At 37.2% G+C, this 26,480-nt stretch overlaps 1 protein-coding gene across 1 annotated transcript in view; it reads left to right on the top strand.

Annotated features, from left to right (window-relative positions):
• The window catches only part of LOC136863954 (prenylcysteine oxidase 1), a 166,039-nt gene that overhangs the window by 5,397 nt on the left and 134,162 nt on the right, over positions 1-26,480 (top strand). The gene's annotated exons all lie outside the window — the stretch shown is intronic.

The following is a 26,480-nucleotide window of genomic DNA, read 5'->3' as shown; positions in this document are numbered from 1 at the left end:
TAATTTAGTTTTTATCTCCTCATTGTGATTATCCTCCTATCATTGTTCCCACATATTTTGACCAGTGATCATTTTTGTTATTTTCAGGTCTGTTACTTCTAGATTATGATTAAGATATCCTGAGTCCACCCAGCTTTCACTCCTGTACAGAAAAGTTGGTCTGAAAATAGACCAGTGCACGTATAGTTTCATCTGGGAGCTGACGTGTTTCTTACAGAATACTTTTGATTGCAAGTGCGAGCTTACTGCATTAGCTTTGCTGTTCCCCGATTCAGTCTTGCTTACTGTATTACTATCCTGGGAGAATACACTTCCTAAATACTTGAAATTATCTGCCTGTTACAGTTTCGTATTCCCAATCTGACATTTAGTTTTCGAGGGTTTGTTCCCTATTGACATCTCTCTAGTTTTGGAAATGGCAATTTTCATATCATACTCATTGCACCTATTTTCATGTTCCAAGATATTCGATTGCAGTCTTTCAGCATAGTCTGCCATTAAGACATATGTTGGCATATGTCAAACTGCTTACTATATTTCCAACTACCTGAATCCCTCCCTGTCACTTTATACCTTTCTGTAAATGATCCATGTAATCTACGAACACCAAGTAAGTGGCTGCGCAGTTTGGGTCACATAGCTGTCTGCTTGCACTCTGGAGATAATGGGTTCAAACCCCACCATCGGCATCCCAGAAGATGGTTTTCCTTTTTTTCTCCTTTCATACACTTTACTTTACTTTAATTAAGGCCATGGTTGCTTCCTTCCCACTCCCAGACCTTTCCTATCACATTGTCGTCGTAGGACGTCTCTGTGTCTGTGCAAATTAAAACATTTTAAGAAATCTATGACCAACGGAGGTCAAAGTTTACAGCCTTGTCTAACCCCGTGTAAGGACTTTGAACCAAGAATTCATTCTACCATCGATTCTCACTTCAGCCCAAATTGTCAACATAGATCTATGCAGTTTACCCTTAATCCCATAGTGCCCCAATATGGCAAAAATCTTTTCCCTCTGTAGTCTGTGATGTGCCTTCTCTAGATCTACAAAACATAACTGTCTATTGCTCTCATAGCATTTTTCAATTACCTGGGTCAATGGGTGGGGATCTTGCTGATCGAATTTTCCAGGCTGCATTACGGGTAGCATTCGCATACCACTGAAATAGTTTCTGCACTATTTTAAAATGAAACTCCAGCTTAGTGAATGTGCTGCCGGGTTGTTTGTATATCACAAAGGCGTTGAGTATCTTTATATCCAGTAGGTGAGTAAAAATCTTCTTGTAGTAATACTTCTTCATTCTTTTTCTCACTGTATTGTATGGCACGATACATTTGTCTGGTAAGTCCACCCCTCCCATTGAGTCATTTTACTCAATACATACAACTGGGTTCTCTTTGGTTTCTCCTTTCTTGTTTAGTACAGTGTGCATATCTGCATCATGAGTGCTACTCAGTATGCAGACATCTATCTTGTCTTTCCACTTCAAGGCCATGACCTTGTTTCTATAGGGAAACACCACCTTCCCTTTTTTCGACTTTTTCCCTCTGACGTCCTTCAGAAGATTCTTTCGGTTGTATTTCAGAGTACCGACAGCATCTGTCTGAAACTCATTGAGTTGTTCGAAGAGTTCTGAGCTACTGTAATAGTTATCTAGAGCTATGAGGTATCCCTTATTTAGAAGAGGTTTGGGATTGAGCAAACATAATTTTAGAAGGCTTGGTATACTGCAGAATATTCACCCTTTACCAGCTCTGTTCCCTTGTCAGTGTACCACAGGATATTCCACAAACATCGTGTTTTAGCCTCACATAATTTTAAAAGACTCCATCCCGAAACAAGCTTTCTTCTTGGGAATGTACATTTTCCAACCCAAGTGACCATTCCAAAGCAGTAAACGATCATCAGGCAAATAGGAGATTTTAAATTTTGTTACTAGGATGTCCAAAACTGGCTTCACTTGTAGGGTTTCGGGGATACTTGCCAATCGTAAGTCTCATTATCAGAGGAATGTAAAAATTTCAGAAGAAGAAAAAAAGTTTCTCGTAGTGGCGGCTCGTGATCGATTCCGCCAGTGTGGCCCGATATAAATTTTTTTACTATGAATACGGGATTGAGACAGGCATTTTTGAAACATGGGTTTCTATACTGTACAATACTATACTCTACTGTACCACAAAAACTCATATAGCAAAATATATCGGCCTAAATATATATATATATATATACACTAAATAATTAATAATAAAGAAATAGAATTGAACTCGCCAAATGGCACATTACTTATAGAGCAGTTGAGCAAGCCTATTCTGCTGAATGGCAAACATTTCAATTATTCTGTTGTTGAAGTTGTGAATTTCACCAATTTCCTCCTTGTGAATTGAACAAACAGCAAGTGAATTCAGTCTGTTTTGACCCATACTATTCCTAAGGTAATTCTTGACTCTCTTTAATGTTCTGAAACTTCGCTCTGCTTCTGCTGGTGAAACTGGAGTAGTTAGTGCAATTTGTAAAGTTTTGTGTACCTCAGAGAATGATTCTTCGAAGGAATGTTTCATGAAGAATGTGAACAAATCACAGACTGAAGGAATATCTTTAAAGGTATCATTGTGATAAATCACTCAAAGTTAATTTCTTTATTTCTGTTGGGAAATAAATGGACTGTAACTTGATGAAAAAGTATTGACTAAATTCGTTGGGAAAATTTATCTGAATGTAGCAAACATTTTCGGATCAATAATTTCCAAACAATTAAATATATGAGACTAGTGAAATCGGTCTTTCATTTGGATGATCACAATATCACACACTTCTTTGGCATCTGCAGTCAGATTTACACCAGAGCTATATTTAGATCTTTTTGTTGGAGTAGAACATTCATCTTCATCTAGCCTACCTGATACCTTTTAGTGTTTTCTCTTATTTCAGAAACAGCTGATTCAAAACGTTGAAATGCATTGGATATGGTAACTGCATTGGCACTCTGCATCTGAATCATCTTATACAAAATGTCAATATGCTTCATCATCGCATAGAAGAATTTCAGATATTTTTTTTGAATTGTTAAGTAATTTCTTAAACCAAAACACGCCATTATTATTGCATCATCCCAACCATCTTTGTTATCAGTCTTCTCAAAACATTCTAGTAAATGTGATTTGTTTTCATGAACACTACTCACAACTCAAGACTGAAAGTTCCATCTTGTTGAAGAAACTGTTGGAATCTGCTTATTGCAAACTGATCGCAATACATCACTTCTCTTATGCGATGAAGAGAAAAACGTAGCGAGTTCTGTAATGTTTGCAAAGAACAACCTAACTTATGTTCCAGCTTCAAGCATTTCGTATTGCCAAATTTAGTTGATGAGCATAACAGTAAATGTACTTGGCACACGGAAAGGAATTCTGCATCATAGCCTGAACACCTCCCTTACTCCCTTGCATCAGCGCGGCTCCATCAAAGGCCTCGAGCTGTGAGCTTTTTCTCAACATTGAAAGGTTCAAGCCGTTTTCTTTCAGACCCTCGCTGAGACCATAGGCTGTCCTATCAGTAACATTTTCAAAGGAAAGGAATATTTCAACAGGTTTATTATCGTTAATGTACTGCAATATGATAACAAATTGACTTTGGAAAGTAATGCCTGTTGCTTCATCTGCCTGCACAGAAACAAAAGTTGCAACGTTGATATCTTTGACCAAGTCTTCAATGTACACTTGATACATTCAATCTAATAGTTCGTTTTGTATAATGTGTGACGTATATTTAGAAACTGATGTGCGAGTGCTGTTGGTCATCTAACACACTGTCGAGATTACCAAGAAGATATAACAAATTTAAGGAATTACCACGGTTTGCCGAGGTATTTCATTATGGCACCTCAGTGCTCACTCATGAGTTCCACAAAATTGCAAGCACTCAACTACTCTATTTAGTATGTGTCTATTTTTTGTGACTACTTCATTATGTTTCTGGATTGAAATTTTATATGTAAAGTCAATTTGTGGACCAGTGTTAACAGTCCCAAATAGTTTGTATTTACAGTCCGTTTCTAAGTGTCGTATGTTTTCCTCATGTGTTTTAATTTGTTCACTTAAATGTTTTAGATCCCTACACACAGTCGTTGAGCACAATCCTTCACCACGAAATAACACACAGTAAAAAGAAAATAGACTTTGTTTCTCTTCACTCACTGTTAACCATGACTTGTTTACTGAGCCATGTATTACAGAAGGTTCTCTTTTTCTTGCCATCAGGTGGAGACAATGTGAAATCATTTGGTTGGTGAGCACCTAAACGTTTAATTTGGACCTTTTCTTCTAGACTTAATGAATTGAAAGGAGTTTTTATAAACAATCCACTCGGTTCATCTTAAATTACACACTCGCTTGTCCATCAAACAATTGTGAATGGCCTTACCACAGTAATCACACTTCCGCGCACAGCCATATGAAACATGAAATAAAGCCAGTGTAATGGGCCTGCTTCCTCTGGCTCCAAACGACTCGAGAACTTGCCAGCAACACCTATGAACACTGCCACTCTGCCAGGCAGCCGAGGAGGAGATGTAAGCCAGTCGACTAATGTGTCATGGAGACGTGGGGAGGCAAGGTGGTTGGGGCCAGCAGTGGCTGGTCCTCTCATACGGAACCTAGGCCATTGACGGACTATTAGCATTGAATATCATATTCGCTTCATAGTGTTTTCAATAACAACTACAAATAATAAATTACAAAGGATTACAAAGGTGGGGCCCAGCCCCTCTGGCCCTTATAGTAGATCCGCCCCTCGTTTCTCGGACATGGTCTTGTAAAACACAGGCGTAGCAAACAATCTATTACGTAAAAAATAATGGAATAACTTCGGCTTTTGAATTATGCCCTGAAAAAAAAATTCCAAATAAAAGTTTCTATTTCTTCTTTTGTCAGTAGGAACCCAATCCCTGTCTCTACTTCTTTTCATTTTAGCCGTTCCTATATGAGTTTGTATTGACTGCTGAGCATACAGATTAGTTTGTTCTGCAATAATTTCGCACAGTTCATCATCAGTGAAATCCTCCAATATTTGATCCAGTTTTTTATTTATTTAAAATTTTGTCCTGAATTCCACTTTGGTATGTAGCTGGAAATCGGGCTCTCCTGCATCCTCTTACATCCCAATCACTATGTGGAGTGTGTGGCAAATCACTCTCACTTTCTGACTCACTACTTTCATCGGAGCCCAAACTTGTCACCTGTCCGCGGCATCTAGGCAGTAGGCCTACGTCATGGAAGCACTCTTGCTTGGAGCATCTAATAGTGGGATAGTTTCACCATTATTTGCTAAACTGCAATCACTGCTGCTATCTTCCAGACTGAGTTCAAGAATATCCCGTAAATCATCACTCGGAAACTCTACAAATCTTTTGGACATGTTCATAACAAATAGGAAACGTTACATCTGGAATTAACAAATTACTTGTACAAGAGATATTTATCCATCAACAAAACAATTTATGAGAGCTGAAAACATCATCACCAAAATTCGCAATACAACGCTCCACGGCAGCACACTGACTGAGCTTCATGCACCACCAATAGCCAAGCGCCACATAGGTAGTTCTTGTGCTATGCAGCTATGTAGCCGATAACAAGGGCATTCCCAGACGAGAACTGCCTAGATGCACGAAGGTGACAAAAGTTCTGTCAGATGGCAGCACCTCTCGGAACGTACGGAGAAATTTTGAAACCTACTGCTTGTTTTACAACGGAGATAAAAAAATAAAAGCTTTTCACGCTTCACACGACGCGCGCCTACCCGCACGCTCACTCCGGCCTTGTCACCTGACGCGAGCCCCACTCTACGGGTTAAATGGTTACCAGCCTTTGAATTGTGGTCACATCATAGAACGCTGAAGATTTCATGGGTGAGTTGGCTAGCAAATGAAGTGCTAAATGGGGCAAAAGCTAACAGACAACTGATGACTACAGTCAAATGCAGAAAGACCCCTTACTTCTGCCACATACTAAGGAATGGTCACTATCAGATCTTATAGCGGCTACTAGAAGGCAAAATTGGGGGTCAAAGAGGTGTTGACCGAGCTCGATAGCTGCAGTTGCTTAGGTGTGGCCAGTATCCAGTAATCGGGAGATAGTGGGTTCGAGCCCTACTGTCGGCAGCCCTGAAGATGGTTTCCCATTTTCACACCAGGCAAATGCCGGGGCTGTACCTTAATTAAGGCCACGGTCGCTTCCTTCCACTTCCTAGGCATTTCCTATCCCATCGTTGCCGTAAGACATATCTGTGTCGGTGCGACGTAAAGCAAATACGGGGGGGGGAGTGTTGGAGATCATGGACAAATAGAGTGTACCGGAATTTCTAGGATTGAAGAGCTTTTCTGACTGGCAGCATTTTGTAATGCCCTTGCTGTACCTAATGATTGCCTATGAAAGAGAGACCTGACATGACACAAGAAGAAAAAACTGGATGGTGTTCAAGAACATAGCCCTATTGTTGTGTTATATTCTTTTTGTAATAATTCTTGTTATAGTTACCCCTTGATGAGCGAATTTATTAATGGGAAGCTGAGCCAGAACATATTTTGCATTGAACTTTATTTTGTGGTGCTGCTTATTTATTGCATACTCTGCTGCTGCAAACTTCTGTTGCTTATTTAGATGTCAGTAGCACCTTTGTTTCTTTGATATGATGATTTGTGGTTCCTAAATACACTTTTTCATGGATGCAGGGAATATAACAAACTCAGTACTGGATGGGGATCATGTAATTAATTAATGTTATTTACTTTACGTCCCGCTAACTACTTTTACAGTTTTCGGAGATGTTGAGGTGCTGGAATTTAGTCCCGCGGGAGTTCTTTTATGTGCCAATAAATCTACAGACATAAGACTGACGTATTTGAGCACCTTCAAATACCTCCGGACTGAGCCAGGATCGAACCTGCCAAGTTGGGGTCAGAAGGCCAGCGCCTCAACCGTCTGAGCCACTCAGTTGGTCAATGGGGGGATCTTGTGGGTGCTAGGCTGTACATAAATACTAGTCTAATTTTGTAGTGGTTCTGGGATGGTGTCCAGCATCAATAATGAATATACACATATCTCTTCAACAAACATTTTACAGTCCCTGGCCATATTATTAGACACGTAATTCTTTTTACAATTCATTTGATTCTGGGGCTTGGTTTTGTAAACTTGCTCACCTATCATTGTTTAATGGGTCGAATGTTATCCAACAGCTATTATTGAATGAAATGATCTCATTTGTTGTGCAGTATCATTCTTGTGAGAGCTGATTAATAATGAACAAGTACCATTTGCAGTCTTGAGAACAGCAAGAACAGACATATTTGAAGTGTGAGTGCGTTATTAACATCTAGTATTGTTGGTTTCTGGTTTATTTACAATCTGCAGCCTCTAATGATAAAAGTTTTCTGATTACTGAGGGATTCTAGATATAATGCGATACGAAAAATTATGGATAAATTAAGTGATTTGACACCTCGAAAGATTGCGGAGGTACAAGCACTGATTGGCACCAATTTGTATTCATATTGGGAGATTTCTCCAAAACTGGGTATATTGCAAGTTATAAATTTCATATTAGGATCCGTATTGAACTACGTATTGCACCCTTTTGTCGGTAGAGCTGCGGTAAATTCTCTTGATTCTTGCCACGGCTGCTGTAAAAAAATATACTTACTGCAATTTGAGATTCTGTCCCATTGGTGATCAGTCCTTTGTCGCCCACAGGGTGATGTCAAGGGATTGCCTAACTATAGGTTACCTTATAAATGCTAACTAAATAAATCTCATGACTCAGACAGATTTTGAAATATAATAAATCTTTAGTAGGCCTAATCAAAGTAAATAAAATCATTATCGTTGACTGATAAGAAAAATGCAATGTAAATATAAATTATTGAGTTGTAAATGTATCAAAATTAATATAATGTAAACTTGCAAGCTTTTATAAACATTGTTGACTGATAAAAAAAAAAGAAATTAATTAATTAATTAAATTAATTAGGATGAACTTTAATATTAAATTAATGGATTTATTGTCACCATATTAATTCATCCAATACTGGAGTAAGCTGCAGTAAATATTTTGATCACTATTGATCTGCAGTTCATTACCCTGGCTTAATAAACACCAGTTAACTCATGTGATTAAAACTGAAAGTCAACAATTGTTGTATATTCATGAATTATAACATTACACCAAGTGTTACCAACTTTTTAACATTTTAGAACATTCCAGTTATTTTTTCAGGAGTATTTTTCCTTAATTTTTACCTCTTATTTATACATGGTAAACTTTTATTTTTAATAATGAAGATAAAATATAAAATTTAAATTATATCACTGTGTAATATGACATCATTTAAATATAGGTTCCTGAAATAATTATTGTTGAAAAACCTGGACATTACTGAACTTTTATTTTAATATAATTCCTATTGTTTTCACAATACTGTGGAATCTCGAAACTTCCATTTGAATATTCTCAAACATTACTTTACAAATTTTAATTATTTTTTATCATCAATATCGCATATAATTATTAACAAAATATAATTTATTGACCAAATTATTAGTTCAGTAACTCCTATAATTCTGTTGTGCCTTGTTATGTGAGAAAAATTAGTAAATCTATTATGTTGTTTACCTATTGTTACGCGAGCTATCATTTCACTATCAAATATAAATGAGTATGGTGATTATCTCACAAAATTAAAGAAAAATCAATGAAAACAACTATGTTACATTATAGTCACAGAGGAATATCACCTAATTCTACTAATAAACACAAATAAAATAACCATCATGGCTGATATACAAATAACATCCTAAATTTTAGCTATATTCACATTATTTACAGAAATTTTATTCACACACGCATTATATAGTTTATAAGTAAGATATAATAGGCCTCAGATTGCACCGTTGCTTATTAAAAAATAAAGTTATCCAGCTCAGAGTCCAATAATTACAAATCTCTGAGTGCAGACATTTTTCTACCATGACCATAACAGTCTTTCATGGCTTCACTGATATTTTGCAGTCATATATAATTATAAAATAATCAAGAATAAATTAACCAAAAAAATCAACTTGCAATAAAATAAAAGAAACGTGTGGTACAACTGACTCAAATTAAATGAAAAATCACTAGAAAATTTACTGCAACACGATCTTCATACGTCAATTGGGATTTCGGACTACATCAATAAATCTTTATCATAATCATTTACTACGGCTTGCATATAATTACATCACTTAAAGATGTGTGTCATGTGGCCTTATATTTTTCCATTGTGATAATCTCATATATTTATGCACCTCAACTACACTAGGAGACTTGTCCTCCCGCTCACTTTCATTACATCCTCGGCTACCTACTGCTGGCATTTATCATCACAGCTCTAACGGCTTGAATATTATTAAATTACATCAGCTCTAACGGCTTGAATATTATTAAATCACATCCCTTCAGCTCCACGGCTGGCATATATAATTTACCTCTCATTATCATTGAGAAAGTTACCAACAGTGCTTATCCAGTTACGACATACATAATTTTCTCGCTCCATCTAAAGCCTTATAACACAACATCTTTTTCTTGGACTAAATTTCCAAGCTACTTAAATATTTCAGTTAACATTTCCCAATTGAACACTTGACATCGTTATCTTACAATATTATAATAACTCCGCTGCTTTATCCATAAATAAATATCAGATGATTGCTTAATATCAAATATCGCCTGTTGAGAATGTAATTAATCTTCACCTGTCCATATGCTAGTATTCAGGTGAAATATATTCAGATTGACACAACAATATCGAAAATTTAACATAAAATCATGTCATCAAAAAATTAGATATTAATTGAAATCTTATTACTGCTAAAACTGCAAATCATAATTTCTTAACGTGCAGTCTCGCAAAAAGCATTGTAACGGCCTCTAATTTAGATCAAATGTAGGTCTAAACATTTATCCAAATTAGTAAAATTGATAATAATAATATTAATAATTATAACAACAATAAAATATATAACACTGATGCCATCATGTGTGAATAAAGCATCCTATCTTAAATATCCTGTGTGCTATACCCTAAATTAAATTGCAATAACTAAACATCTAATTGATAACTCGTGCAACTAATCTAAATAAACATTAAACTACGTCATAGATTTATCATATTAATTTGTCTACTCACATCACTGCAAAGAAGTTTTCGCCCTTGCAACGGGCATCCGTTGCTGGTGAATTAGAACATGTTGACAATGTAATTACATATTAGCATAATATCGGCGTATCCATGATGATTACACTTCGCACACGCTCACAAATTCTTGATGCCTTATTGATAACACACTTTATAACCTAATTACACTTTAAATCAAAATTATATATACACATTCTTTCTCCTATCACAGATCGTATGTGTAGCACACAAATTGAACTATTCTGCGTGTAGAATATTTGTACGCTGAACTGCTGGTTCTGTGGAGAAAGTATTTCCCCGGTTATCTGCTCTCGTCGAAGTACTGTTAATCCTGTTACAGAATATTTCTCGCCCCTCTCATGGTGGCCTGGTTGTAGTACAACTGTTTATTTACTGTCTGGTTCACTAATTGTCTGCTTCCAATTACGGAAAGTAAAAGTATTTCCTCACCAACTTGTTTACTGTCTGATCTCCATTGACAAAGTTATCCTCTCTTACAAATGCTGTAGTTAAATATAACGAAGTGGTGTACAATGAAATTTCTATTAATGTCACTCTTGTCATATCAAAAAAAAAAAAAAAAAAAAAAAAAAAAAAAAAAAAAAAAAAATTCCTCAACATGTGTATGTGCCTCGTGTATTACAATGTCACTAAATAAGTACATAAACTCATTGAAAGCTTTGCATACTGAGTAAGTATTTTCCAATGTTCCCTTAATATGATACTTGAACACGAGTGTTTGCACTGCATGACTTGCAAAGAACGAGTGTCCTGTCGACTTGGCGTATGTTTGCAGCTCTGGGTATCTGTGCGGAGTAATATTTTCTGACTCATTCGAAGATTTTTATGACTCTGAGAGCGTCTTCTAATTTATGCATCTCCACCCGTTACTTCATTTATATCTCTAATCACACTTAAATTGTCAGCAATTCCAGTAATATATTGCGATTGCTAAATTAATCATAGACTTTTGAATAATTGCGATGGTTTCGGTAGGAATATATTGCCTGTCGTATTTTTGGGCGAACTTAAGAAATGGCGGGAATATTACCTCTCCCTTGTCTACTGACGCATCCTCTCTTAATTCATTATCACCCACACACCTACTAAATTTTCATCATCCACTATTGACCATATATAAATTGAAGTATGCCTACAATTTAAACATCATTAACTACTGTTGAATATCGTAGAAAGACTGAATATTAGAGGGCGCTACTTTTGAAATAGTCAGCGTAAAAGCTTGTGATTGGCTGAGAAGTTTTGAGCCATGAAAGTTTTTATGATTCCATTGCATTTTAGAGGGGTGTTAGGTAGATATTTCGATCTTCTATCTGCGTTCCTCTTGTGGTTCTCACTCTTACAAATATGGAAAAATACTCAGCATTGACCTCAATTCTACCTCGGCTTGGCATCCTGGTGAAGTATTGTGTTCGAGATAATTGTTTTATTGTCCACAACAGAGCGTGCCTTATGAAGACTTGTGTGGCTTAAAGCTTCTACTTGAAGGTCTTTGTTAATGCAGTATTGTGAGAATAACAAAATTCTGCTGTGTGGAAATATTCCACCTATGATATCCATTAAAATTTATCTTATAATGAAATGAGGCTTAATTCCATGGGTGCAGTATGTTCATGAAAGAATTATGTCGTAGAACTCCATCTTTTCAATACAATTTGTAATTTATTAAGAATCAAAATCGATGTTACATATTAGAATAACAGGACATGTTTCACCTATAATATAATAGGCATCTTCATCCGTATTGTCCTTAACCCTCAAACATACGCACTGGGGTGAAATCCACCCCAGCAGAGTTAGATACTTTGATGCATTGCGCAATTTGTTTTTCAGCCTGTTTCTTCTTTTAGGTACCTTCCTAGCACATCCCCCTCCAAATGCTCAGCCAAGTGCAGGCTGTTCCCGCGCAGTCATCAAGGAGGGTACACCTTCAAAGTTGGACTGGGGTGAAATACACCCCGAGTGTGTGCTTGCATAACACCTTTTTTGTTTCAGTGTATTGTCGAGATATGTGTCCTTATTCGTTTCAACACAACTGTGTTAGGCATATTGTATGAGTTTCATTTTGCGTTTCCCATAGGGAGAAACTTATCTGACAAGAAAATGGATAATTTCGCCATGGAAGAGGACAGAATAAGATGTTTATTTGATTATGTTGACAGTGATGAAGATTCTCTTGGCAGTGACTTCAGCGACGGTGAGGAGGATAATTTAAATGAAAGTGAGCATGACTCGGAAACTGAACAGGAGGGTGAAAATGATGAATTAGGTATTGAAAGTGGCAGAGATGACGATTTGCCGTTAGCTCATAGATTAGACATTTACAAAGGAAAGGATGGCACCGTTTGGAAAAAGAATCCTCTGCCAGGAAATGTAAGAACTAGGACAAGAAATATAGTTTCCATATATCTCCCTACTGTGAAAACTGCAGCTTAAGAGGCGAATACTCCTCATGATGCTTGGCTATGTGTGATTGATGATAGTATTATGGAACACAGCTTCACTTATTGCGAAGGGTGTGCTCCGGATAAAGGCAAGTGCCCCCCTCCCACTTCCCCAGGAACTTCCTAGTGAATTATGTGTGTGCAACAGCTGATTGATACTCTATATTTTTAGTGTTAACTATGTGTTTCAGACAGTTAACCTTATATTTTACATTCCATTCCTTGTATGACTCACTATTTTCTCTGTCTTGAAAGAATTTTACAAGCCACATTTTGTGCTGTTATTTCTAAACATTTTCTCGAATAAGTGTGTGTTGAAACTTTACAGTTTTCATGATTTATTACTCCTTTTGCTTAACATAAACAAAATAGATGATGTTCTCAAAGAATTTAACAGTTGTTGTCTGTAATTCGTGAAAACTTAGGAAAATCCGTCTGGAAAAATGCGTATATCAAATTATGCTTCGTACTGATGTCCATTGATCAGTTGTGTTATAAAGTAGTGATAGAAAATTAGCCAAAGAGTTGTTTTATGTCAATAAATTACAGAAATCCACACACTATCATAATTTTTGAAATATGTTGTTTTAAATGCTGGGGTGTTTAAGACCCCGCATGTGTGTTTGAATCCTAAAAGTTGGCGTGTGTGATTAAGAGATAATATTAAAATTGAAGTGGTTGACTAGACATTAGGCTAAACTTAAAATGGTATTTGGGAGATCGTGGGTTCGAACCCCACTGTCGGCAGCCCTGAAGATGGTTTTCCGTGGTTTCCCATTTTCACACCAGGCAAATGCTGGGGCTGTACCTTAATTAAGGCCACGGCCACTTCCTTCCCACTCCTAGCCCTTCCCTGTCCCATCGTCGCGATAAGACCTATCTGTGTCGGTGTGACATAAAGCAAATAACAAAAACAAACTTAAAATGCTACATAAAATGGCTTATAACATTAAAAGAACTATTACAAGAACACACATGTTTACATAAAATGAGCACTTGAGTGCACTTGATATTTGTGTTGTGTCATTAAAATTTCATAGTGGGTAAAAATAATGTTTTTGTTGGTTGTGTTTGACAGTTAATATCTGAAAGCACTCAGGTACACTTGTATATATATTTCAAAAACTTGTATAATCTTAGAATTAGAAATTGCTACTGTTGATTAAGGTTATGATTGTGGCAATTTAAGCTCCTGAACATGTGATGTCATGGTAGTTGGGCTTTGTTTGTATGCATCATGAAGACAGAGCAGCCCTGTATGGCTAGAGTAGAAGAGGGGACTTCAAGAGAAAGTTCTTCCTGTGGCTAGATATGTTTTAATGCAAAAGAAAGTCCTGTTATGGTGGGCAGAAAGTCTGAAATGAAACAACAAAAGGAAAACACCACAGTTATAAGCTCTAGACCAATATAAGTTTGGGGGGGGGGGGGGATATGGGGGAGGACTGAGAATTAGCATTAGGCTTACCCACTTGCATCCTCACTTTGCTGCTGACTGCCTAGGTGCTGCAGCATGTTGCTCTGGCCGTGGCCAATGCTGCACATCAAGTATTGTATCTGCTGTGTTAAGGCGGGTAGGCTGGAGAAGAGGTGGGGGAGAGAGAGAATCAGTCAATAGAGGGGGCTACTTAACTCAGTGACATCGTTCAAGTTGCGGTCGCGGTTGCAAAGCCGATCGATGTAAATATAGATATTTTCGTACTCCTTCATTAACCTACCCTTTTTGACTCTCTTTAAAATAGTTAAATCTTCTCTATGGTAGTGTAAGTATGGCCTGTTTCCCTCATGTGGATACTCGTTGCCGAAAATCTTTGGTACTTGTTAGCGTTAAAGTGCTCTAAATATCTGGTAGAAAAGCTTCTCCCAGTCCGTCCAACATATAAAACTCAGCACTGAGAACAAGTAAGCTTGTAAATCCCTGATCCAGAAAACCGATCTTTTACAGGGTAAATGGTGTGATTTAAAATAAATTCTTGTTTTTGTTGCAAATTTGATGTACGCTAGGGCTATTGAAAGTGAAGGTGGCATATTTGGTCTTTCTTTGGTTTGTCAGGCATCAATGTAGAAACTTGTTTTTGTTCTACTTTATTAATAATTTTATATGGCCATGTTTGCTTTATAGCCATTAAACTTAGCTATATTTCATATGAACTGTAACCGTTTATTACGGTCCTTGCGTGAAAGGGGGAGTTCGAAGGTTTTGGTATATTAGGCTGTAATATGATTATATTTTTTGGGCTTCTTGGTGAAAAGAATTGTTTTTTATTAAACCAGTGAAAACATTGGCTTTCTAAAAATTTGGTAATTAAAGCTGTCTACTTTTCACATTATGGTAACATCTAGGAACTTTTTGGAACCATTAACTTCATCCTCTAGAGTAAATTTTATTTTTTTGATCCAAAGAATTAAAGAATTGTAACATTGCTACTACTATTGTGGCGCTGATCTATGACCGCAAACGTATTATCAGTATAATGGGTCCAGAGCTTTAAACCTTGTATTTTGCTAATAATTTTGGTATCAATCAGTCACTACTGATCTGCATTTAGGACAGTTGCCCAGGTGGCAGATTCCCTATCTGTTGTTTTCGTAGCCTTTTCTTAAATGATTGTAAAGAAATTGGAAACTTATTGAACATCTTCCTTGGTAAGTTATTCCAATCCCTAACTCCCCTTCCTATGAACGAATATTTGCCCCAATTTGTCCTCTTGAATTCCAAAACTTTATCTTCATATTGTGATCTTTCCTACTTTTAAAGACACCACTCAAACTTATTTGTCTACTGATGTCATTTCACGCCATCTCTCCACTGACAGCTTGGAACATACCACTTAGTCGAGCAGCTCGTCTCCTTTTTCCCAAGTCTTCCCAGCCCTGCAGCATTTTTGTAATGCTACTCTTTTGTCAGAAATCACCCAGAACAAATTGAGCTGCTTTTCTTTGGATTTTTTCCAGTTCATGAATCAAGTAATCCTGGTGAGGGTCCAATACACTGGAACCATACTCTAGTTGGGGTCTTACCAGAGACTTGTATATATGCCCTTTTGTTTACATCCTAACTACAGCCCCTAAATACCCTCATAACCATCTGCAGAGATCTGTACCCTTTATTTACAATCATATTTATGTGGTTACCACAATGAAGATCTTTTCTAATATTAAGACCTAGATACTTACAATGATCCCCAAAAGGAACTTTCACCCCATCAACACAGTAATCCTGATGGTCTAGGTAAATTTTTAAATGTCAGCTAAGAAACCTGAGGCCAGAGACATTCTTGCCAATATATTTTTTGGTTAAACGTGAAGTAGCTTTTATTGAGAATGAAACTTCGGGTTCTTAAGAATTCACGCATTTCTAGCTTACTGAAGTGACTTTGTCTCCTTAAGTTGTCTTGGATTATTTGAATGGTCTCTTATGTTGGAACGTTAGAATACATATTAGAAATGTCAAATGAACATAAAATATGGTTCAGTGTAACCTGGAACTTTTGTACTTTATCACAGAATTGTACGGAGTTTTTTTATGGGAGCACTGTTATTGAAGCGATAATGTCTTTTGAGGAAATTGTGTATGCCTTGGTTATGTCAATCAATCAATCAATCAATCAATCAATCAATCAATCAATCAATCAATCAATCAATCAATCAATCAATCAATCAGTACTGATCTGCATTTAGGGCAGTTGCCCAGGTGGCAGATTCCCTATCTGTTGTTTTCCTAGCCTTTTCCTAAATGATTTCAAAGAAATTGGAAATTTATTAAACGTCTCCCTTGGTAAGTTATTCCAATCCCTACCTCCCCTTCCTATAAATGAATATTTACCCCAGTTTGTCCTCTTGAATTCCAACTTTATCTTCATATTGTGATCTTTCCTACTTTTATAAACGCCACTCAAACTTATTCGTCTACTAATGTCATTCCACGCCATCTCTCCGCTGACAGCTCGGAACATACCACTTATTGCAGGTTATAAATTTCATCTTCTTTGTCCGTATTGAAGATCTACTTGTGATACAAATTCTTATAATTTTGTTAATTACCACCTATTCAATACAATAAAAACATAGTACAAACTTACATATTTATTAAGATGTTTATATGGTACATGTTTCTCTCCTTTTTCGTGATGTTCACCAGATGAGTTTCGTCTATAAAATGTTAGACTTAGATAGATTTTAGACAAAAAGTTTTAAAGACATAATTTTATTGTTGTGTGACTTTTAAAATGTTATAAGATTTGTCAATTAGTTTTATAGGAATAATCTTGATCCAAAAGAATTGTTTCATGATCTTATACAACCTTAAGTGAATGATAGTTGGCTGATGATGCTCACGAAAAAGGAGCGAAACATGTACCATATAAATATCTTAATAAATATGTAAGTTTGTACTATGGTTTTATTGTATTGAATAGGTGGTGATTAACAAAATTATAAGAATTTGTATCACATACCACTTAGTTGAGCAGCTCTTCTTCTTTCTCTCAATTCATCCCAACCCAAACTTTGCAAAATTTTTGTAACGCTACTCTTTTGTTGGAAATCGCTCAGAACAAATCGAGCTGCTTTTCTTTGGATTTTTTCCAATTCTTGAATCAGGTAATCCTTGTGAGGGTCCCATACACTGGAACCATACTCTACTTGGGGTCGTACCAGAGACTTATATGCCCTCTCCTTTACATCCTTACTACAACCCATAAACACCCTCATAACCATGTGCAGAGATCTGTACCCTTTATTTACAATCCCATTTATGTGATTACCCCAATGAAGGTCTTTCCTTATATTAACACCTAGATACTTACAATGATCCCCAACAGGAACTTTCACCCCATCAACGCAGTAATTAAAACTGAGAGGACTTTTTCTATTTGTGAAACTCACAACCTGACTTTTAACTCCGTTTATCAACATACCATTGCCTGCTGTCCATCTCACAACATTATCAAGGTCACGTTGCAGTTGCTCAGAATCTTGTAAATTATTTATTACTCTATACTGAATAACATCATCCGCAAAAAGCCTTACTTCCGATTCCACTCCTTTACTCATATCATTTATATATATAAGAAAACGTAAAGGTCCAATAATACTGCCTTGAGGAATTCCCCTCTTAATTATTACAGGGTCAGATAAAGCTTCACCTACTCTAATTCTCTGAGATCTATTTTGTAGAAATATAGCAACCCATTCAGTGACTCTTTTGTCTAGTCCAATTGCACTCATTTTTGCCAGTAGTCTCCCATGATCCACCCTATCAAATGCTTTAGACAGGACAGTCGCGATACAGTCCATATCTGCAAGAGATGTCACAAGAAGCTCTTAGGACTGCAGTGAAATGGTTCTCATCTAATAAACTACTCTGCAACTCTCTAATATATGAGGTGGTTCTGTGTCATAACAAATGGGTAATGGATAATCCATAATGGATAATGTAGATATATCTTTATTGATGTAATATATTACGATGTATTGAATAGTAGGATTTTTTACATTTTATATTGATGAAACTGAAAAACTGTCAACACAGAATGAAATTCAAACTGTGTAATGTTCAAAGTTGGCCAACACAACATCTGAATGTAAATATAACATCCTACTATGTACTATACGAATTAGATTTCTAGGTTAACTTATAAGGTTGATGCTGACCTCAACTTCGGTCAAAACTAGTACCACATCTATCTGAATAAGAATGAGAATAAGAAGAATATTTATTCACCATTGATCATTTACTTGAAATAGGTTTTGTCATCCAATACTACAGTATTATTTCTACTATCTATATACAGTTATTAAAAGTCAGTATTAACAGTTTTCATTTCTAAGAATTCCTTTACATCATAAAATGGATTTTCCAACATCCAGTTATACAGTTTTCTTTTAAAATTATTGGTGGACACATCCTGTGCAGAGAATGGTAATTTTTTAAAAAATATTATACTATTTACTTTATGTGAGTTACCTGTTTTCACAAGTCTATATCTTGGGAGATCAATATTACCCTTGATGCTTGATGATGATGCTTGTTGTTTAAAGGGGCCTAACATCGAAGGTCATCGGCCCCCAATATTACCCTTATTACAAGTATTGTGTTGATGGATGTTTTCCCTGATGGTAAATTCATTCAGGTGGTTTTTAACATACAATAATGAGATAAAAATATATAGATTCATATCTGTTAATATTTTAAGCCTGATAAAAAGGGGACAGCAGTGTTCAGAAGAACCAGCTTTACACATTACATGAACAAGCTTCTTCTGTATTAGCAATACATTATGGACATAAGATGAATGTCCCCACAATAGGGACTGGAAAAGACCAAAATATGGCATTCTCAAATAGTCTGCCGTTACTAATTCCCTCAATTTCTACACAAGATATGAGACCCGTGATACCTTTTTACAGACATGATTGATATGTACTTCCCAGCTTAATTTGGTATCAATATGAAAACCCAGTAGCTTAATTTGGTATCAATATGAAAACCCAGTAGCTTGACTGACTGAATTTCTATATTATTGGACAATCCTAACAGAATATGTTGGGTTTCATTCTCGTTGCAGAGTAGTTTATTAGATGAGAACCATTTCACTGCAGTCCTAAGAGCTTCTTGTGACATCTCTTGCAGATTTAATACGTCCTGATGCATGTTGATTAGTGTTGTGTCATCTGCATATATACAACTGATTGTGACATAACATTTTGTTGTAGGTCATTAACAGCAACATTAAAGAGAAATGGAGCAAGTAATGTCTGCCAATAACATCTTTCAATCTGGAATGTCTATTTCTAATTGCAACAAACTGGCATCTGTTACTTAATTACATCCAAAGTGGGACTGTTTATGCCATAATACTGAAGTTTTCCCAACAAAATGTCATGATCTATACAGTCAAATGCTATACTCAAATCACAAAAAAACAGAGAAACCATTTTCCTATTTTCAAAGGCTGTTAAAGTTTGATTGACAATTTCCAGAACCACAGAGGTAGTACTTTTACCCTGTCGGAATCCATATTGATTACTAGACAATACGGCATGATTTTCAAAGTAGTTACTAAGTTGACTATAAATAACTGATTCAATTATTTTAGATACTATGGGAACAGTTGAGACTGCACAGTAATTTTGGGGAAGATGTTTGTTACCACTTTTGAAGACCGGAATAACTTTTGAAATTTCAAGCATATTTGGAAAAAAAAACAATCTTTAAACATTTATTGATACTAAATGCTAGTGGTTCACAAATCAGATGTATTGTTTGTTTAATAATGTAATTGGACAGCCAATAACAGTCCATACTTTTAGAATTAGATAATTTTGAGACCGTCTTTATGATTTCATTTGACGTAATGTCAACCCATTGGAAAGTATGTCCCCCTAATTGATGTGGACTAGGCCCAATGATAGCAGATGTACCTGTTGGATTAACTTTATCACCTATTTCTTTCACTGTGTTCAAAAAGTAATCTTTCATAGTATCTGGATTCAGTAATATATCATGTGTATGATTAGGAGGATTCTCTTGCGCTATAATATCCCAAGCTGCATTGCATTTGTTGGATGCACTTTCAATGTATGTTTCACATGCCAATTTTTTTTTCATGTGCAAGTTTAGTTCTGTAGTACTTTTTACACCTGAGATATACTTCATACGCATCTTTCTGCACACTCCCTTGCACCCACAAATTTTTATAAACTCTATACAGAATGAACATCCTTTCCCTTATTTGGGTCAGTTCACCAGAATACCAGTTAAGTTTTTTATTCCTAACTGTGTGCACATTATTGACCTTTAACATGAGGGAGCAAGAATGCCACAATTCAACATAAGTTTTAAAGAAAGTTTCAATAGCAATTTCGGCCTTCGCTTTGTCAGTTTGATTTTCGTATAAAAAATTCCAGTTTACTTTCTTCAATCTTTCCCTGAATAAGTTAATATAACAATCTTTCTGTGTTCTTATCCATGAAATGTCAGGCTCCCTATTTGTTCTTTTGTCTGTGTAAGACAAATTCTTCTGGCAAAAAGAAAGTGCCAATGGTTCATGATCAGCAAAAGACATTATACATACATCTTGAGAAATTGACAATAATGTTATCAATGCATGTGTTATTGCGTGTGGGTGTTTTGTTTGTACAGGTTAAATTTAACGATCTTAAAAGGTTAAGAAATATTCTTGAAGACTGTTCGTCTGATTTTGCCATTTCTATATTAAAATCACCACAGACAACTACTTTAGTATTAATCTTTAACAATTTTCTCATAATTATTTCAAAATTCTCAAGAAATACTTTCACACTGCCCTTTGGAGATCTATACAGACTTACAATTGTTAGATTCTGATGTATTATTTTAACACAACTAAACTCTCTGTCTAATTCTGCACAGTATTGTCTTAGGTCAACCTTAACAAATTTCAAACAGTCCCTGACTAAAATTCCAGCACCCCCATTCTTCTTATTACTTTTACACTTAATATCTGCCATAATATACCCACTGGGCACAAAGAATTCAACTTGATCTTCTACGAGTCAATGTTCTGACATGCATACCACATCAGTTTTTTCAGCTTTACAGAAATGTTCTAGTTCTAACACTTTATTTCTGACACATTGAATATTAACCTGCAGGATAGTCAGTAAACTATTGTCAATTTCTGTTTCCTGGACACTATCAGTATCTTGGATGTCATTTTCCACAATAGGCCTACTAGTAGATATTTTTGTTTTTACAGGTTCATTGATTTTAGTGATCTGATAAGAATCTAACCTAGTCCGTCTACCTTGCACATTAACACTATTCCCCAATACAATTTTAAAAGAACCTAACCTATATAGACTACCATGAGTATTAATACCATTCTTCAACTCTAGCATGACAGACCGACCTATATCGGTCACTTTATCTAGTTTTTTAGAGCAATGGGATCAGTTACACATTCTACGTCTTGAATTGAAATAGCAAACTCTATTATACTATTGACAACATACCTCTCTCCCAACCTATTTAGGTGCAGACCATGCCAGGTATAAAATCTTCTTCCCAAATTACTTATATCTACATATTTTACATTCGTGAAGTGCCTAAATATTTTCAAAAGTTCTTCATTAACCTTGTTTACCTCCTTGTTAACACAAGACCATGCCGGAAGATCATGTCTGTGAGGAACAGAAAATACCACAACATAAACTGCAACCCCCGTAGCTCCTAGATATTCACAGTATTTTTGACTCTCAGAGGTTATGTCATTAAAATGTGCACCAGGCTTAATTACAGCATGTATATGTGTATAATGTACCCGCCCCCTCCCCTCAAAGGCTCCGGCGAGAAATCTACAGGGTGTAATGGGTCATAACGAATAGGTGCATATCTTAAATTAACTTAGTGCCATACAGGGTAGGAGAAAATGGGCATACCTAACTATAATGGGAACACATTCCTATAAAGTTTTTAAATAATTCAATCGGTTTATTGCATCCTGATGATTATGGAAATGAAACATACACTGACTGACAGAGCAAATGCAACACCAAGAAGGAGTGGTCAGAACTTTATGCCAATTGCAGGGTAGACTGACGTCACTGAGGTATGCTCATGATGTGAAATGCGCCGCTGTGCTGCGCACGTAGCGAACGATAAATGGGACACGGCGTTGGCGAATGGCCCACTTCGTACCGTGATTTCTCAGCCGACAGTCATTGTAGAACGTGTTGTCGTGTGCCACAGGACACGTGTATAGCTAAGAATGCCAGGCCGCCGTCAACGGAGGCATTTCCAGCAGACAGACGACTTTACGAGGGGTATGGTGATCGGGCTGAGAAGGGCAGGTTGGTCGCTTCGTCAAATCGCAGCCGATACCCATAGGGATGTGTCCACGGTGCAGCGCCTGTGGCGAAGATGGTTGGCGCAGGGACATGTGGCACGTGCGAGGGGTCCAGGCGCAGCCCGAGTGACGTCAGCACGCGAGGATCGGCGCATCCGCCGCCAAGCGGTGGCAGCCCCGCACGCCACGTCAACCGCCATTCTTCAGCATGTGCAAGACACCCTGGCTGTTCCAATATCGACCAGAACAATTTCCCGTCGATTGGTTGAAGGAGGCCTGCACTCCCGGCGTCCGCTCAGAAGACTACTATTGACTCCACAGCATAGATGTGCACGCCTGGCATGGTGCCGGGCTAGAGCGACTTGGATGAGGGAATGGCGGAACGTCGTGTTCTCCGATGAGTCACGCTTCTGTTCTGTCAGTGACAGTCACCGCAGACGAGTGTGGCGTCGGCGTGGAGAAAGGTCAAATCCGGCAATAACTGTGGAGCGCCCTACCGCTAGACAACGCGGCATCATGGTTTGGGGCGCTATTGCGTATGATTCCACGTCACCTCTAGTGCGTATTCAAGGCACGTTAAATGCCCACCGCTACGTGCAGCATGTGCTGCGGCCGGTGGCACTCCCGTACCTTCAGGGGCTGCCCAATGCTCTGTTTCAGCAAGATAATGCCCGCCCACACACTGCTCGCATCTCCCAACAGGTTCTACGAGGTGTACAGATGCTTCCGTGGCCAGCGTACTCTCCGGATCTCTCACCAATCGAACACGTGTGGGATCTCATTGGACGCCGTTTGCAAACTCTGCCCCAGCCTCGTACGGACGACCAACTGTGGCAAATGGTTGACAGAGAATGGAGAACCATCCCTCAGGACACCATCCGCACTCTTATTGACTCTGTACCTCGACGTGTTTCTGCGTGCATCGCCGCTCGCGGTGGTCCTACATCCTACTGAGTCGATGCCGTGCGCATTGTGTAACCTGCATATCAGTTTGAAATAAACATCAATTATTCGTCCGTGCCGTCTCTGTTTTTTCCCCAACTTTCATCCCTTTCGAACCACTCCTTCTTGGTGTTGCATTTGCTCTGTCAGTCAGTGTATATATGTATATATACAAATGAGGTACATAATTCATTCTACATTTCGTTGTGAATTGTTTATTAACCTTTGGTCTTGTGTGATAGGTACGAGTACTATCTATCGTGGTGCGAGATGCCATGACGTAACGTGAACGGAAACACTTATCATAAACACCAAAGCTATCCCATATTACTGGGCAAACAAAATCTACACTCGTGCAACAAGTCTGAGTGATGCCTAATCTAGAACACACGAATTATTTCCCAGCGGAATACCAGAAGATAAATTATACAAACATGGATCAAACACCCAGGTTTGAACCGAACCCCCACTTGAGAACACAATTTGCCATGCTGATGGTATGAGACCACCGCTGACGCTAATTACAATTGCTACATGTTACACAGAGCATCATACACATATTATGTACAAGAATCAAGTGAGACACACATCCTTCATCCCACCACATGTGGAATAACAATGCCCACGCCCAGGACTGATCTGATGACCCCAATGACGCAGGTGGCGCTGAAAACCCTAGCTAATTTATACTCAAATATATATTAATATAACAAAATATTAGTACCAGTTACCGCGTCGCTTATTAGCAAAATACATTAATCTGCCGTGTTAAAATAATTCCGACCACATGGTTCATGCTAGCCATATTCAGTCAGGCCCTGCTTCTCTCAGCCCAAAGTTCCTCTCTTTTGAGACGAACACACACAAAAAATTGTCTGGTTCAAGGTCAAGCCTCACCCCCTGCTGCAGGCGGTCATTAGCCTCGCCCCTTACGGACATAACAAGCTGTTCCTTTAAAGATACATAGTACACACTCGATAATACTGAGGTCAATTCCTCATTCATAACCCTCTATGTGTGATTATAACACTTCACACCATTAGTTCAAACTTCAGACCATCGTGACTTCAAATAAAAAGAACCTCAATTTGACACGTATTCTGCACACGGCCAAACCTATGACTTCTAATGTCACACCTTTCCCCAAACATCACAACACCAGTTTATAATACTAATATTCGTATTATTATTATTATTATTATTATTATTATTATTATTATTATTATTATTATTATTATTATTATTATTATTATTATTGGTTTCAACTGTCCACTGACTTCCTTACGCGATCTACCTCACACCACAAACACACACACACACACACACGCACACACACACACAATAATTATGCCACACACCCGGTAATCAGATCGAAATTAAATCATACCTGGTAATTAAATCATCAAATCATCACACAGTAAATACCTCATAATTAAATCATAGTTAAATTGTCAGACGGCAATTAACTCATAATTAAATCACAATTAACTCATAATTAAATAGTCACATGGTAATTAACTCATAATTAAACCATAATTAAATTGTCACACGGTAATCAACTCATAATTAAATCATAATTAAATTGTCACAAAGCAATCAACTCATAATTAAATCATAATTAAATTGTCACATGGCAATCAAATCAATATTAAATCATAATTAAATTGTCACACGGTAATCAACTCATAATTAAACCATAAATAAATTATAATTAATCTGATCAAAATGACCCAACTTAAATTGAAACAATCCCTAGCTAAATATTTCTAGGGAGGGTTGGGGTATGAGTCCCGTGAGCATCTCTTGGAATTCTGGTACTTCTCACATAGCTTAACTTACAGTACTATCACTACTCATGCATTTACCAACACTGGATTAACTCCAACCTATCTTAAATTATCAGTCCTTGAATCTATGAAACTACTGGTCTTATGAAGAATTACTTAACTATGGATTTCCCAAATCATATAACTAAATGAATCTTCTCCCGCATACAAATTACTCATAATCAAAATTTCCCATATTTACAATTATTCACTTGTTATCAAGAAAAAGAAACTACGTGCTCATCTTTGGCACTTCTACATTCAAATAAGATTTACATCCCTAACATTATAGCTACAGTTTTATGACAAATAATTCCCGTCCCCTCTAGTCATGCCATTTAATTAGAAAGTACTCATCCTCTATCCTCTGATGACATCTCGGTCGGCTTGGGTGGTCCAAATCAGGTTTTAGTACTGCTCCATCAGCACCAAAGCAATTACTGATAACTCCATTTCACCACCAAGACGGAAGTCCATGGTCCTCAATTGATGATGTCACTTGTAGTTTTCTAGGCACAGAACACATCACCAGTTTATTTCCACAATACATTCGACTGCATTCCGCGCGGACGTCCGGCCACGATCTTTGATTAACTTAGTACCTTGTAATCCATGATTCAATATCGAGTTACCCTGTGCCTCTCAGCCACTGTTAATTTATTACTACCCGTCACGATCTTGGTGTAAATAATAATAATTTTACAAGTTGAACTAAGGGTTCACGATTCGACACAGTTTAAATATTTAGTTATTAGCGTCACGTATGTCAACACGATTCACACGAATTACTCTCCTATGTTTGAATTTTAGGTTTCAAATCAGTAAACAAAGAATTACTAAGAGCTCGGCAAACATAGCTTCGCTCTCAGTGAGCTGAAAGTTCCAAATGAGACGCTGTAGTGCTTTTTACTAGAAGGAGGCTACCCCCACTTAAAATATTCATATGGCCTGTCCACGGCCCACTAGAGGTCAAATAGTGCGACCATTATGTGACCAGTATCCACCTGATGTAAATGAGACACATCCGTGCGAATATTTTATTAGGATCTCTTATAATTAATTAAGTTTTTCCATGTTCCCCCACTACTCTGGGGTAAATCCCCGCATCAGTGAGGTGTCTTTACACTAACCAGATGGCCCCTGCTACTTTTCCACGCTTATAAAACGAAGTATTCTTTCTCCATC

The sequence above is a fragment of the Anabrus simplex genome, chromosome 2, assembly GCF_040414725.1.
Source record: "Anabrus simplex isolate iqAnaSimp1 chromosome 2, ASM4041472v1, whole genome shotgun sequence".
In the NCBI taxonomy this organism is placed as follows: Eukaryota; Metazoa; Arthropoda; class Insecta; order Orthoptera; family Tettigoniidae; genus Anabrus; species Anabrus simplex.
This window is presented reverse-complemented; position numbering and strand designations above follow the sequence as displayed.